Below are 16,597 nucleotides of genomic sequence, written 5' to 3'. Positions count from 1 at the left end.
ATTCCTTAATAAAAATAAGTTACTGAAATACTAGCAGTTTGTAATTCACACAAATATATTGAAATGATTATTGATTATTGATCATTGAACCTTAAAACATTCAAAGAGAACCTATGTACACTGTTTCTGCATATTCACTTTGAAAACTTGTGCACTTTAAAAAACTATTATGCAGACGTTTTCGAACCATACAGAACGTTGTTACTGGCAATAAAAATTCGTTACAAAACAGAACGTGTTTTAATTTCAAAATAACTTTTTAGCTGTTAATGCAAATAAATTCATTAGAAAAAGAAACATAGCAACTTACCTTTATTATAATCTTTCAATTTTATGCCAAATTCATAACAAAGATAAACCGTAAAGTGCTAAAACAATATAACTGTTAGGTATGTTAGTATACAAGAACACAAGATTGGAACGAAAATAAATATAACAATGTTACAAAAGTATATACGTTTCTTGACAACGGCTGTACCTGCAAAATAAATTAAAATCAATATGTAATAATACTGAAACAATTGCTCAAATCTTCAAGCTAATATAAGTGAAACAAGAGCTGTCTCCATAGGATGACACATGCCCCCGATGGCACTTTGAATGAATAGTTATGGCCAATGTTAGAGTTTAGGACCTTTGACCTACGGACCTGGGTCTTGCGCGCGGCACGTCGTCTTACTGTGTCACACATTCATGCGTAGTAATTTTAAAATCCATGCATGAATGACAAAGATATGGACCGGACACGCCCATCAATGCACTATCATGAAAAATGACCTTTAACGTCTAAGTGTGACCTTGACCTTTGAGCTACGGACCTGGGTCTTGCGCACGACACGTCGTCTTAATGTGGTACACATTCATGCCAAGTTATTTGAAAATCCATCCATGCATGACAAAGATATGGACCGGACACGCCCATCAATGCACTATCCTTTAAAGTCTAAGTGTGACCTTGACCTTTGAGCTACGGACCTGGGTCTTGCGCGCGACATGTCGTCTTACTGTGGTACACATTCATGCCAGGTTATTTGAAAATCCATCCATCGATGACAAAGATATGGACCGGACACGAAAATTGCGGACAGACTGACAGACTGACGGACGGACAGACGGTTCAAAAACTATATGCCTCCCTTTGGGGGCATAAAAATAAAAACATGTTCATAACATTAGAAGTTCTAAAGTTCCGCTTTTGAGATAGTATATCTTATTTGATACCGATCGGCGGATTAATTATTTTTTTCATGCATATGGTGGTCTGACTGTCTCTAGACTTTGTAACAGTTGAGAAAACAGAAAACAAAATTATAAACACACAGAGACAAAAAAAACTTCTATCGGCTATTTTATTTTGTTATTAACACTTACGATTATGTGCGAGCTCTTTCTATTTAAAATTTGACATGTGTTTCAGGCAATTATATGAAAAAATCTTGTGAATGTAATCAACGTATACACATTTGATACAAGTGTGTGGTAAAACATCCCTTCACACAATTACTTACAATTTGGATATAATTTATTGAAAAAGATATAATCGTCAATGGCAATAAACTAAAATCAAAACATTAAAATATCGACGTAGATAACAACAGTTCCTTTACAAAAGAAAGGCCATTAAAGGTGGACGAGTAAATTTAATGAATAAAATGATATACATTGCATATTACAATAAATACATTATTATTATAGATGATAAAATTAACAGTTAAGTGCTACAATATACTGTTAAAAATTAATGTTAAGATAAAACGTTGACCGCGATGGTCCCTCGTGCGTGAACACTGCGAATCCTCGCGGCCGTCCATCGCGAACCGCTGTGATCATGACCGCGAGGGCCGACGGGTGTCCGGCCATCGCAACTGAACACCAGACTTTTTTTTTACCCGCGAGGGTCGAAGGGTTTTTGAAGGTGCCGCACTAGCTGTACTGTATATCACTTTTGACAACTTCAACTGCAATCTAACAAAATTTGGAATTTTGATGTTCATAAAGCATGTCTCTAAATTTCGAGAGTAATGTTGTTGTTGCACTCTGCACATTTTACCAGACTACCACCAATACCTTACTATATATTCCAAGTTTCAAATTAATACCTTGAATAGTTTGTAAGTTGAGCTCTGTTCATAAAAATATGACAGCAAAATTTGACCTTTGCAATCAAATTTGTGACCTTAACTTCTGATTTGCTGACCCAGTTCATACGCTTTGCACATTGTCCCATTATCACCTACGGTACCAATATGCCAAGTTTCATGTCAATACCTTAAATGGCTTTAAAGTTATGCTCTGGACATTTGAGCTAAATCTATGACCTTGTCCTTTGATCTACAGACCCGTATGAATGCACTCTGCACATCATTTCATCACCACAACCCATATGTATGCCAAGTTTTGAAGTCAACAACTAGAATAGTTTCATGATTATGCTCTGGACACAAAATATAACGGACAGAGTTGTCCTCTGAGCTAAATTTGTAACCTTGACCTTTGACCTACTAACCCCATTCATGTGCTCTCCACATAGTCTCACTGCTACATACCCATTTGCAAAGTTTAAAGTCAATACTGGGTATACCTTTATCATTAAGTTATGCTCTGGAAAAAAGTATTATTGATAGATTTGACCTTTGAGCTCAGTTTGTGACCTTTACCTCTGACATACTCAAGCTGGCCATGCACTCTCCCAGCCCCATCTACCTATATACCAAGTGAATACCTGAAATTGTTACTATGTTATGCTCTGGACTCGTAAAATGATGGACAGATTTGATATCTTAACTAATTTGTGATCTTGACCTTTGACTTATAGATCATATGTTATGCAAGTCTGAAGTCAATACCTTGAACGGTTACAAAGTTATGCTCCAGACACAAAATATATAGACAGATTCTAACTTGCTCAGACCCTGACCTTTGACCTACCACCCCGATTTGTTCACTTTGCAGATTGTCTCAACGCCACGTACCTATTTGCCAAGTTTCAAGTCAATACTTCAAATTATTACTGAGTTATAATACTGGTGACAAATATGATGAATTAATTTGACCTTTGAGTTTAATTATGACTTTGTTCTTTGATCTACCAATCTAGTTCAAGTGCTACCCATACAGTCTCATCGCCAAATATCTATGCCAAGTTTGAAGTCAACACCTTGAATGTTTTTTAAGTTAGGCTCCAGATGAAAATTATATCTAAATGGACAGATGGACTCATGCACCATTACATAATCATGTTCCATTGTTCCAAAATATGCATATATATAATATTATAAGTAAATCTACCTTTGAGCGTGAAGATTCAACAGGAGAATCTAGATCTAGTATTTCTATCACAGAGTCATTCTTGGCCATGATGTGAAATGAAAAACCGCCAATGGTATCCTGAAATATCAAATAATATATCTATTTAAAGCCACTATTCATCAGTTGATCAGTGTATAAGTACCATATTTATCAGAGTTACTGCAAATGTATAGGTGATATTACACATGTATATATCTTTTCGGTCTCATGTGAGGAAGCCATCCAGCTGGCTTACAGACGGCAGGTGGTTCTACCCGGGTGCCCACTCTTGATGAAATAATGCACAGAGGGGCACCTGGGGTCTTCCTCCACCACTAAAGCTGTAAAGTCGCCATATGACCTATAATTGTGTCAGTGCGACGTTAAACCCAACAAAATAAAATAAATTTAGGTTTGTTTGATTGATGCCATTTTCGCCAGACCTTCACTCCTTTCATCTGAACAGTGTTCATAGATTCCTTACCAGTATTTTGTATACCTGTTCTAGGCAAGTGACTAACAACTTTGTCATATTAATCACAGTTAGAGCATGACTGGTGATAGACATGTTGTCTTCAGTAAATATTCATGAGGAATATATGCCATGCCCAGACTTAGGCATTTCTTGTCAAGCTGTACACCTGAGTAAAATCCCAAAAAGAACACCTGGTGCAAAATTTCATAGCCTATATAAAACAATCCTCTAATGTTTTATGTCTCTAGGTCAAATATATTTTGATATACACGCAGCACAAACTTTTTTTTACTAAGTTAAGGGCCATAACTCTGGTCTTGCAAGGTGAAAAAACTCACATGCACAAATTCACGTGCTGCATGGATAATATTCCTACATGATTTTATGACTTAGGTGAAATTGTTTTTAAGATATACGTAACACATGCATTTTATGTGTATTTAAACTATTTTTCATTAAGTCAACAGTCAAGGACCTGACTCCAATCTCGCTGAATGAAATTCCAAACAGAACACCAGGTGCGCAACTTCACATGATGCTATAGGGTAAACTTATTTAAAGTCGGACATGATTCAGAGTCAGACGATTTTCAATCTTGGAACTTCATCACATTAATACAGTTCAGTGTGTCTAGTACTTTGTACTTTGCACGGCTAACTTTCTTGAAGGTACATGTATGACATACATCCGGTCTTGACATTTTCGTCATCAACAAAGCCTAAGGGAGCATCAAATTTGAAAAAAAAGTTTTAAGTATCTTAATCTCGTGCATTTGGCTTCCAAGCAAATTTCTGTGCTACACTTTCAAGAAAAGGTTGAGGCAACATAAAGGTACGTAAAATTTATGTATAAGCTGTTTTTAGTGTTTATAATCATTTCTGTCAGTCATTTACATGGTGAGGATCGATTATTTATGTCGTGCGTTTTTGCTATGGAGTCTGACAGTTCAAATCTTTTAAATTAATACAGAGTCGGACTGTCCGAGATCAAATGCGTTTTTAAGTAGTCAGTTAATTTGCTATTTGCATTATAATTTAGTTAAAATTAGCATATTCTAGTTTATCTAGATATATCTACTTGTTATTCTGTGGAGAACAATAATGTGTACCATATATATCTTGTTGTATGTTAAAAGTTGGAGTAGAATTTCTTCTCGATGTTTTGACTTTTTTTCTTGCTTTGTTAACTTACTTTGCACGCTATAACAGACATAATTGAAACAGAGCTGTGAGAATCATCAAACAGAAAATAAAGACATTCATGTACACTGAAAGGAAAGGCTAGATCTATTATACTTTGCTTTGTAGTTTTTTTGTTTTGTGTTCTTATCAGTAGGGGTGTGTATCGGTCAAAATGATCGATACGATATCTGTATCGATACAAAATGATCGAAATTCGATATATCATATGATATTTTCAAATAGAATAATAACAGAGTACAAGACCATTATAGTAATGCAATATGAACTTTATTACTAGTGTTGATTTATCACATTTAAGGTCGGTCTATTCTGAGACAAAATCACAGGACTTGGATACATTATTCTTTAGGAAACAGAGGCAAGCATATTAGAAGTGTTGTTTTACATTTTTTAATTAACTATTTTGAAGAAATAACTAACAACTGATTATATTTCAGAATGGTTTCTTTCAAAATGACATGAGCTTCTCAATTCAAACGATAACAAAAGGTGTGATAGTCTTTTTGATATGATCATATAGCCAGCAGTTAGTGTGTCACCTCTGTCAATTTTGTTGTTCACAGTTTGATCTCGGTTAAAAAATAAACTCGATCTTTAATTAGTATAATAAATTTTGTAATACATTAATATTTCTTTAATCAAAATACTTTCAAATTTATATGAAATTAATTTTGTTTATAGGTCAGAGACCACCAATTCAAAAAAGTACAGGGAACTTACTGGGAATGAGGTAAGTGTATACCTGGGAATAAGGTAACGTTTGTGCGTTCTGATTGGTCAGTCATGTAAACAAACCCAGGAAGTGATTATTTTTTCAAAATTGATATTTTTTCACTGCATTTACAGTATTTTATTATATATTTTGACAAAATTTGCTACATTTTATGTGTATTGAAAAAAGTTTTATCAAACGAATTTCTCCCGCCATGCCAATGATGTAAACAGGGAGTCATCTCATTCACACGAAAATTACTTAAATAAAGTATCACTATTCATATGTTTTTCGTCCGATATTTTGGTAGAACTAAGATAGTTCTTGAAAAACTTGCAATTAGATATATATGTTTCGATGTATGGAAGGCCGTACACGCCATAATGTTACAATGTAAGTCTATGGGAAAACAATTGGTGGTCTCTAACCTAAAAGAAAATTAAACCATTCGATCTTTTACGGAACGTAACGGCAATCTTATATTTAAGCGGTGACAGTTTGCGCGGAGAGAACTTTCCCTTTACCAAAATGGCGACTATCGGAAACAAACTTGTTTTGAAGTTGGAAAATTGTCTATACCTGTGTATAATCTGCACGCCCACGATTCGGGCGTGGTCCCGGGGGTCAAAAAACTGCACATTATACATAGGTATCTGTGGTAATGAGGCCATTTACCATGTATTTAGCTTTTGGTCGATACAGGAACGTTCGATCCGCTGTATCGATCGAACCCTAAATACCGGTATTCGATACATATCAAGAACCGGTACGCACCCCTACTTATCAGGATGAAGAATTTCATTGTTAGAAAGGTCCATGTTGTTGGCATGCCTCACTGGGGAGTGCAGGAACTAGAAGTAGGCAAGGCCTATTATTGCATCAGAGAAATAGACAACATGTACAACTGAAATGCAGTTGCAGTGTACAGTGATCGGGACCTAAAACTAGTGTTATTTCTAGAGCTCAAAAAAGGCAGGGGGCTGTCATTAAGGGGCAGGGGCTGGGTTATCACTAGAAATCTGTCTGCAGAATACTGTTACTGTTGATATATGTACAGTATTCCAAATGTTTATTCTTACTTGTCTGCAAAAATTCTACTGATATATCATGTACAGTATTATATCAGTCTATGCTTATTTCTACTTGTCTGCAAATTCAACTGAAATCTGTCTGCAAAATACTGTTACTGTTGATATATGTACATACAGTATTCCAAATCTTTATTCTTACGTACCTGTCTGCAAAATTCTGCTAAAGTCTGATTGTGTTCGTCTCGGACAAGATTTTGCCGTGACAGTTACTTATCATACGCTAAATATAACAAAGTTTTAGCATACTGTACTTCTCTTTCTGCGAATTTCTCCTTTAATGCGTTATTTTCCTCTTTCTTGTGTCATCTTTTTTTTTTTCTCATGATTTTGGTAATTTTCGTCTGGAAAAACATGATGTTCCTAATCGGTTGTCAATAAAACCCGGCCCGGCCCGGCCCGGCCCGAACCACGGAAATAGCCGATTCCGATTGTACGGAAACCACCGGAAACTTACGGACGGAAGGCTAATATAATTACGAATGATATCGTGTCGATATCAACTTACATATTTTGAATTTAGTAAAAAAAGCACTGACATTTATGATGCCATGCGAGGAACTTCTTGATGAATAGGTTAAGACTGCGTGTCTTTTCTGGTTGCACAAAACGTCTTAATATAATTGTAAACTGTACACAGGAAGTCGTTACATAGCGTTGTTTTGACGAGGCTTCTAATTAGTTCCCGAAATTTTGTATCGTTAATCATTATATACTATTTTATAAATCACGTTGTGTCCAAAAAGTTGTTATAATCCTCTCGGCCTCAAAGAGTTTTTGTTTCACCTGTGCATTCCCCAAAGCCTAAATATTTCTTTGTGTCCGGTAACATGCCTAAAAAACAGGTAGTAAATAGGCAGGGTTTTTGTTTTAATACTTTTTGTTCAATGAGACTTTACGGAAATTATTTTTATGTAAAAAAAATGAAACGAATAATTTCTAATATCACTGAGAATTTTTAAAGAATAGAATGAGCAGTTTTTTAAAACTTTTATTAAAACGTTTTTAAAAATCTCAAAGACCATAAAACATTTAGGGTCAGTAAAACATTTAGGATAGTCAGGATACCGATTACGCACGAAGAATGCAGCGTTGAATATTGAAAGGTTTTACACACGGTACCCCCATATATTTTTAAATATTCCTGTATAAATATATCAAAAACAAATACTGAATTAGGTTTGTTCACGCAGTATTCTGAGTACTCTTGAACTTAGTCCGACTGAATTGACGTACGATGAAAGTCACACATTGAATAATTGTGGTACATTGCAGTTGTGGCATAGTCTTGCACTTCGATAATCGATTTCATATCGGCCAGGTTTGCTATGATGTTTTAACATCTTTTTGATTTATTTTTTTCCAAGTTTGCAAGTAATCTCTGAATAAACTGACTTACTTAAGTTATATTCAAATTAGTTAAAAACATATAGAGTAGAATCGAGATACAAATTTTACCTTTTCATTTTGTACAGATGTCTCGTATCCGGAGGTCACGGGGTTGAAATCCTGCAGCGGATTTTGACAGTGACTCCAACAGTCTCTTCTTTCGGTGCGAGTACTGGTTAGTTTCCAGGAAGCAGCCATCGAGTGTATTTCACATTAGTTGGTGAACCAAAACTTGACGCGAAAAAGAAATCTTTTAAATGGGAACAAAATTACCATTTAAATGCACTCAATATATAGAACGATTCACACTGTTTCGTGAAAAAAAAGACCAAGTAAAAACTTGTTAAGGTTCGTTTGGATATTTACCAATGCTCTACACTTTCAGAGTATGCATTTAGATACTTCAAGATTAAAGTTCAATGGTTAGACATATCTTGCAAAACTGCAATTTATTTAGGTTGATTTGATATATTATTGTGTACAGAATGCCCTTTCAGTCAGTTTGCTAGTGCTCGCATTTTTGATACATAACAACAGAAGAATCGTTGAGCCCGCTAATCAAATTTACAAATAAGTCTGGAAAAGCAAAATAAAACTTTGAATGGATGTTGTTTCTCCAAATCTCACAAATTTCTTCATTAAGATTTTTTGTGTAAATTTATCAATATCACAGTGTAGTGCAGACGATTTACTCTAACATTGCTTACTTTACTATGGTCACGTGACCACACCGGAAGTGAACTGTACTTGGACTTTAATGCTGTCGCATTCTGAGACCCTACGTTTTGTGAGTTTTTCATTGGTAGAACCAAACCTATTGTAATTATGCAAATTAAACTGTTGCTCTTTTTTTTATATACAGAGTAACTGTACGATAGTTTGCAGTTTTTACGAAGGATCTGAGTGTAATTTGGTTTGATTAAACTGCCCAAGTGTGGCCAAATCCATAAAGCATCTCAGAAAAGTTTTAACCTTACATATTTTTTCAACTTTACGATAAAGAAAGTGTAATGAGCGGGATTTTCCAAAAACAAGTTGCATCCTTCATAACTTGTTAAATAAAGTAAAAGTGATCTTCACCCGATATAACATTGTATTGAAAAGGTAAAATTCGTACTTCTTATACGCAAATCGTGTCGAAAATCACATTTTAGCTCAACCTTAAATATAATTGTGACGTTTCTGTTTTTAACGGAGATTAATTTATTTTTTGTTGTCCATTATATCCAAGAAGTAATTATGTTTATTTGGTAAACAGGCCCATGAAACCTATAAGTTTTCAAATGGAATGGCTAAGTAGTGTGTTATTTTTTATTCACAAATACAATTATGAAAAAAAAAATTGAATTGAATATGAGCGAAAAATAAACAGGGGTCTCCTTCTTCGTTTTCGCGGTATTCTTAATTTTCTCCTACCCAATTTCACGCGCAGCTATTGCACACTCAATTTTACATACAAATGCTTGTATCTAAGGGAAAATTAATTTAATCACCAAAAAAAGTTTACAACACCATAAATTTCATTTTAATTATATTCTTATTTTGTTAGCCATTTTCGATTTCTTCCGATCTTTATTGTTACGCGTGTATACCTGAATACATGTTACACACTAAAGCGGCGTAATGAAAACATAATATAGTACTTCTTATAAACATTTTACTGATCATTCGCCACTCAGTATGTATCTTTTATTTTCTGAAGGCTGTGACTAAATACAGAGTTGTGCACCTATGATATATTACAGACTCCGGTATGTAACCGGATTAACTAAATTGAAAGAAAATATCTTAAATGTATATATTTTGTAACCATGGTGATACTAACCCTAACCTCTAGTCAGTTTATATAGCATTTATATACCACTAAATGCGTGCGGACATGCAAAAAATGAGCTAATTTTGCCGTGCGCTCCAATGGTTAATAATTCCGCACATGCCAGAACGGCTGCACCAACTCGCAGTGAGAACACATCTTTTCTGAAAACGTTTCCTGAAATGTTTTTGAATGAAATAAAGTTGTAAAATGACTACAGGTTCATTTTCATACTGCGGGGCTAGGAAAATTTGACTGTGCATATCAAAGACCCGACCAACTTAAAAGTCAGAATTAGCCGGGAAAATTATTCCTGTTGTGGTCTTTTAGGATTTTAAGCCCATTTCGTCAACATTTTATTATACATTACATTTTAAATACTAAATTCTTTCTCTACAGAAACTTACAATTGTCGCATTGAAAAATATAGTCACGGAATGAGTTATTATCGAGGGTCACCCTCTCAGGAATACATTGTTTATTTATTATACCGAAAAATTAACATGAATGAAATGATTTATTAAAATTAAAAAAAGTTATTACATTGCCAAATAATGAGACAGAATTAAGGAGGCTTTAACTAGAAGCACTTAGAAATTGTCGCGACTTTGCTGTATAAAAATACTTTTGATAGGAAGTCTTGAGGTACATATCGCTGTATTTATGGGCATACTTTATCAAAATCAGCAGCATAACATTCGAAAAACGCGATAACTACGGAACATATAATGAGAGCACCCATTTTCTTATAGTTAGTAGTTGGTTATTTTCCAATCTGATGTGATAGTTTCAGTTTAATATTTGATGAAAAATTGTTTTCAAATGTTGCATTTAGAAAATCATTCAAAAACAAAAATAACGTGAGCAGTAAATTGTTAAAACACGAAAGTTCATTGCTATCACTCCCTCCCATTTATCCATATTAGATATTTACCGTTTTTTTTTGTTTTGTTTAAACAGACTGAGCGGGCCATGTTTCGGGGTGGGGTGGGGGTCCGGTTCGAAACTTTGCGACCGATCTTTCATATTTTTATACTCCAGTTCATTCATTTCTACAACTTACTGTAACTCCGGGTATCATCTCCATACATATCACCCGGTTTTGTTAAAGCTAAATCATAGATTATCATTTGAGCAACATTTTATATATTTTTGTCAGTTTTCTTGTATTTAAGGAACAAAGACCTATTATTACATAGAGTTATACCTCTTCTGGAAATGTTTTACTTTGATACTTTTTATGAAATTTTGTAAATTGCCTCCCTTTAAATATGAAAAAATGTAAAAGTGGACTATTTTTTTAGCTTTTGATATAATATTATAGTTTTATATTCAAATTTGAATACTTCAACAACCTGAAACAAATGAAAGGTATAGAAAACAGCGCATAGCTTCGAAGTTCGTCTATTTTCGTTCTATCTTGGTTGCGCAACCGAGATAGGCAAAAGGATAATAATATTCATAACTTACATTCTAGTTAATTTTCGCAAAATGTGTACTTATCAATGCAAATCTTTGACAACTTTAATATAAGAGTGTTTATATTCATATGTTCCCTAAGGCAAGATATTTTTTATTAAATTAATACTTAATAATGCTAAAACGCTATCTTGGTCGGGCAACCAATTTTATAAATACTTCCAGTGCACGGTATAGACCCCTTCGCCGTACTACACAACCTATGTCACATCGTTAGGTGTGAAATAACGACGTACCATTAACTAGCTTGACCAGTTCTGTTGAAACTATCCTGTAAACTGCTATCTCCTGTCTGTCCGGACACAAAATGACAAATCGACTGCCGAACGTATACTTCTTTGATTGAGTGTGATTCAAATATCTTGTTATTCTAATTAAAGTCTTTGCTTATGTCAAGTGCAGTACTCATCAAACATACGTATCATCAATATATAAATTACTTTGCTTCTACTTTTGTAATAATGAAATAAAATACACATAAATTTGCCTTGATTAAGATGACGGTATCACCATTCGTAATTATATTAGCCTTCCGTTCGTAAGTTTCCGGTGGTTTCCGTACAATCGGAATCGGCTATTTCCGTGGTTTAGGCCGGGCCGGGCTGGGCCGGGTTTTATTAATAACCTTCCTAATCCCCGTACCGTACCCGTACCGTGTATCCAGAATGGCGGAAAAGTATGGAAACCGCAGTCTATATCTAGAAATATATTTGGCGGTTATTCTTTATTATAATAGTGTAATGAATATGGTGAAACATTATAAATAAACGTTTATAAACATATTAAGTTATTTACACTAGAGAACTTTTATACTAGTATAGTGAGAATTATATATACACTTGATTTGATATTCCCAGAGAGCAGACAGGCGATGACCCAGCGTTGGGCCAGTGATTGGTATCCTACACTAATCGTTTCCCCTTGTTGGGCCAACATCATTTTTTTGTCTATCAATGGCCTAACTCCATTTCTTTGTTGGCCAAAGGAAGGATGCAAACGTTTTCCAAACAATTTCAAATTAAAAATAACTCAAATCGATATTTTAGCACATATTTTTTCTTCAAATAATTGTGATCTAGTTAAATATTTATCTAGTTAAATATTTAACAGTAAGAAATTTAATCTACTATTTATTTAAACTTTGTCAGCAAGTTTCCTTAAGAAATGTTACATAATATTTCATCATTACAACATGTCAATCACTTACCCCGGCCTTATGCCTAAAAGAAATCTTTGTTTCCGGTAACATGCTCAAAAAAATTAGGATAGGTAGGTCGGGGAATTCTTTTTTTATTTTTCTTTATTAAGTGAGACTTTTCTTTTTCTATTTTTCTGTATTAAGTGAGACTTTTCGGAAATTATTTTTGTGTCAAAAATGAATACAAATAAGGGGGTTATGCCTTTAGAGCATCAGTAAGTTGATTTCCAACATCACAGACCATAAAAATGTACAGTTTTGCAACTGACTGTTTTCTTTTCTCGCTGAAGATGCAACTTTCTATTTTCCCGTGCTGGACGCTTCATAAATTCTCTCACAGCACAGCACAGCACCCTGGATAAAAATTGTCGAAAATCATAATGTTGATTAAACTATCTACATAAATTTACTTTTGTCCGTTTTAAACCGAGAAAACTATGTATTGAAAAGTAACTAGAGTAATAGATATCTTATTTACAGAATTTCATACTCACACCTAGTGCCATCCGCTAATTTTAAATCAAAGATATTCAAACATATGATCAAGTCACATGGAGACTACATGCATACAGGTTATAAAAGAATATCATTAAGATATCACAACTCTATCAAAAATATTTTTTTTAAAAAACTCTACTTACAGTTTTTATCATGAATGCTCTTGAAAGCTTTCAAAACAGCTCGAATTTTTGTTAAATCTAGATCTATCACCTGAATTATAGTTTTTTGTTAACTTCACATGTCTATGCAGCTAGGAATCTCGCCTTGAATGCAAAATTAACCCCATTTCCTGGGATTTCTTACATAACTCTTGTTAACGCGTACGAGATATTCAACAGATTTATTGTAAACATTTTATGATTGTACAAAATTAAAAATTTGTTATAGCAGTTTTTCTTCATTTTTTTCTTTACAAATAAGGTTCTTTAGGGAGCAGATTTAAAATACATGTAGTTCAAAATATCATTACGGCTGCAGATAAGTATAAGTTTGTACAATAGTTCGAACTATGATTACGAATGGTTGCAGAAAAGTATTTAATTAAATGCTTCGTATTACACCTACACAATGGGTTTATCTGTAAGGGTTATGATAAAACAATGACCTGTAAAACACATAATTATAGATTAATATACAGATTGTTTTTTTTACTTCTGCTAGAGATATCTCGCACTGAAATTTATAGTTGCTTCAACGTTGGTCCAACGCTTGTATTTACAGTACCTATTAATCATTGACCCAACAACAATTATTCTCTGACGGATTTCCGTCGTTGGCCCAATGGCTTCATGTTTACAGGGTTGTAGATCTAGTTGCAAGGAAATAGCCTTCAGATGCAAATAGTTTTTGTAAAGATTAACATGGCAAATGCCTGAATACCCCTTTTTTTAACACGAGTTGTTTTAGCCTTGCTGATGACAAATAGATCTTCGATCAGTTGAAAAATGTATAACAGGAGCATGCTGTAAAGTATTTACAGTATCCCATTATTAATATGTTTCAGGCATTTTTGAAACTTGTAACAACCGTTCTTTCCAGGGAAAATGACGAGTTTGGATTGTTTTGCTAAGTAACTAGGGGAAGAACCGTAAATATATCGCATTCACGTTTTGATATACACTTAATAAATCTTTTAACACAACACTCGATAATTTATCGATGTTTTTAATGCATAAAACTGCATTTTTACAATTTGACCAATGTTCAGGATAATATGGTGCTCACTAATAACATTTCAAACGTTAAATAAAATCGATCAATGCAATTGTATACTTTTATTCGTTTTACGACCTCGTCCCAATTTAAAAAGTCATAAAAAATGCACACGTGCTGTTTTTTTTTTTTTTTTTTTTAGAATTTATGAAGGAGCATATTCGTTTTACGACAGGAAAATCAAAATTAAATTACAATAACACGGCTTTGTCTTGCCGTAATTTTGAAATAATTTTGATTTTGATTGATATTTGACCATATTTAAATTCAGGACCGGCGATGAATGAAAAGGATGAAAAGAATCGATAACGTCCCAGGTCCAGATTTTGCATAGTCGACAATGAAAATAAAATATATTTTAAAAAGCCTTTATCGTATGTATACATATAATGCAACAAGTATGAAATTCAGTGCCGCCATATATCATTTTATTTACTACAATATAAAAAATATAAATCATGTTTCATTTGATGTATCTGCATGCATGGTAAAGCGAATGTTATTCTATGGGAAAACTAGTATGGCACTCATTTTTCATTCAAGTTTACTTGAACTCTGCTGCTAATGAATTAACATAACAACTATAATTTCAGGAATGTGGATACCTTGGAAGTACCTGTGGTAAACACTACCACTTATGGTAAGAAAGTTTCCACTTTGCAGCCACAAAGGTCTGGAATAGTCTTCCGAATGAACTACGCACCACCACAGATCATGCTAATCCAGGCTTTGAGTGGCTCAAAGTGTGCCTGTGCAATGTGTGTTTGAGCTTGCTTACTGGCTGCTTGTATATTTGTATTTTGCTTTCATCATGTGCCTCAGTCACGCCTCAGTCACGAGACCATGGTTTAAATCCAACATTTTTAGTCTTGCATAAGGGCGCATGACTTGAAATGCTAATAAAAATATGTTATAAATTGTTATTCTTTCATAGAATATAATAGGGAGGCATTTAATGCTTTCTAAACATCTCTTATTCTCTTATAAATTTAAACAACAAATATTTTTCTTTTAATAAAAAGTGCCCCAAATATATAAAGTTTTTAAAGTTCACATATTTACTAAAGACTTTTTTAGTTTTAAGTAATACTTGTGTTTATAGTTTTAAGTCATACGTGTGTTTTAAGTTGGTACTTTAACCATTTCAGTCTAATATTTTTCACAGGATGTTCTACCGAAAGTAGTACAGTTTCATGTTTAGTTTCAATTATGCTGCCGTCTTGACCCTGCCCTTCATCTATTTGTGCTATATAAATCTGGTATAATAATAATAATAATAATAATATTTGTTCTCTGTTGTCTGTTTGTATGTGTAAATGTTAGTTAGACCCAGTCATGGACACAACTGGAAATAAGTCTCTGTTGACTTTCTTAGGCTTTCCAAGCAAAAAGTCTAGTCACTACTTACAGTTTACTGAGTAAGTTTCAACATAACAATAAAGAAAAATAACTTAAATTAGACTGGTATGGTATGAAGTAGTTTTTATATTCGTAACGTCTTAACTACTTGTGTGATATTTATTTATTTTAGAGTAGGGGGTTCAGTGATATTTTATGTATGTGCTATATATGTTTGTTTTTATCTGTACTGTAATGTGTATGATGGATTTTTTGCTGAATAAATCTATCTATAAAAACAAGGAAGAATATCCAACAGGGAAAGCCACGTTCTAAAAACGCAGCCTCCCCAAACGTGCACACGATCAACACAAGCACACACGCACACACACACACACACACACACAAAGCAAACACACAAGGACAAAACAAACAAATAAAGGAACACAGTGGGGCACCGCCTTGGAACGGTCAGTGGCAAAACCACCACTGGGGAACTTAAACTGGTTTATGGTGCACCTAACCTCACTCTTACCCCCACCATGTTCCAAAGTCACAGGACAGTGTAAATAAAAGTTATCCCCGCTAGGTGAAACCCTAAATACGCAAAGGAAACAGAAGGCATGTAATGTAAAACACAAAAAATTGTCTTGTATATATTATAAATGCAATCCTTAAGAACCTAAAACGCATGTACTCAATGCCTTTGCAGAAGACAAAGCAACAAGGGAAACACCCTTAAGGGCCCGACGCAACAGGCCAGAAGATGGAAATCAGTTTAATGATAAAATACACTGTTTCCTCTTCTTAGTGACTAATAAAGTTATAAGGCTGATTGACTTTCCAATAATCAATGACACCTGTGTCGGCGCTCCCAGTGATGTACCGTGTTTGTACGGATT

At 34.1% G+C, this 16,597-nt stretch overlaps 1 pseudogene; it reads right to left on the bottom strand.

Moving 5' to 3' along the window:
- Positions 1 to 7,134, bottom strand: part of LOC123524300 (uncharacterized) — a 28,455-nt pseudogene extending 21,321 nt beyond the window's left edge.
- Positions 7,135 to 16,597: the final 9,463 nt, after the last annotated feature.

This window comes from Mercenaria mercenaria, chromosome 3 (genome assembly GCF_021730395.1).
Source record: "Mercenaria mercenaria strain notata chromosome 3, MADL_Memer_1, whole genome shotgun sequence".
Classification (NCBI taxonomy): domain Eukaryota; kingdom Metazoa; phylum Mollusca; class Bivalvia; order Venerida; family Veneridae; genus Mercenaria; species Mercenaria mercenaria.
This window is presented reverse-complemented; position numbering and strand designations above follow the sequence as displayed.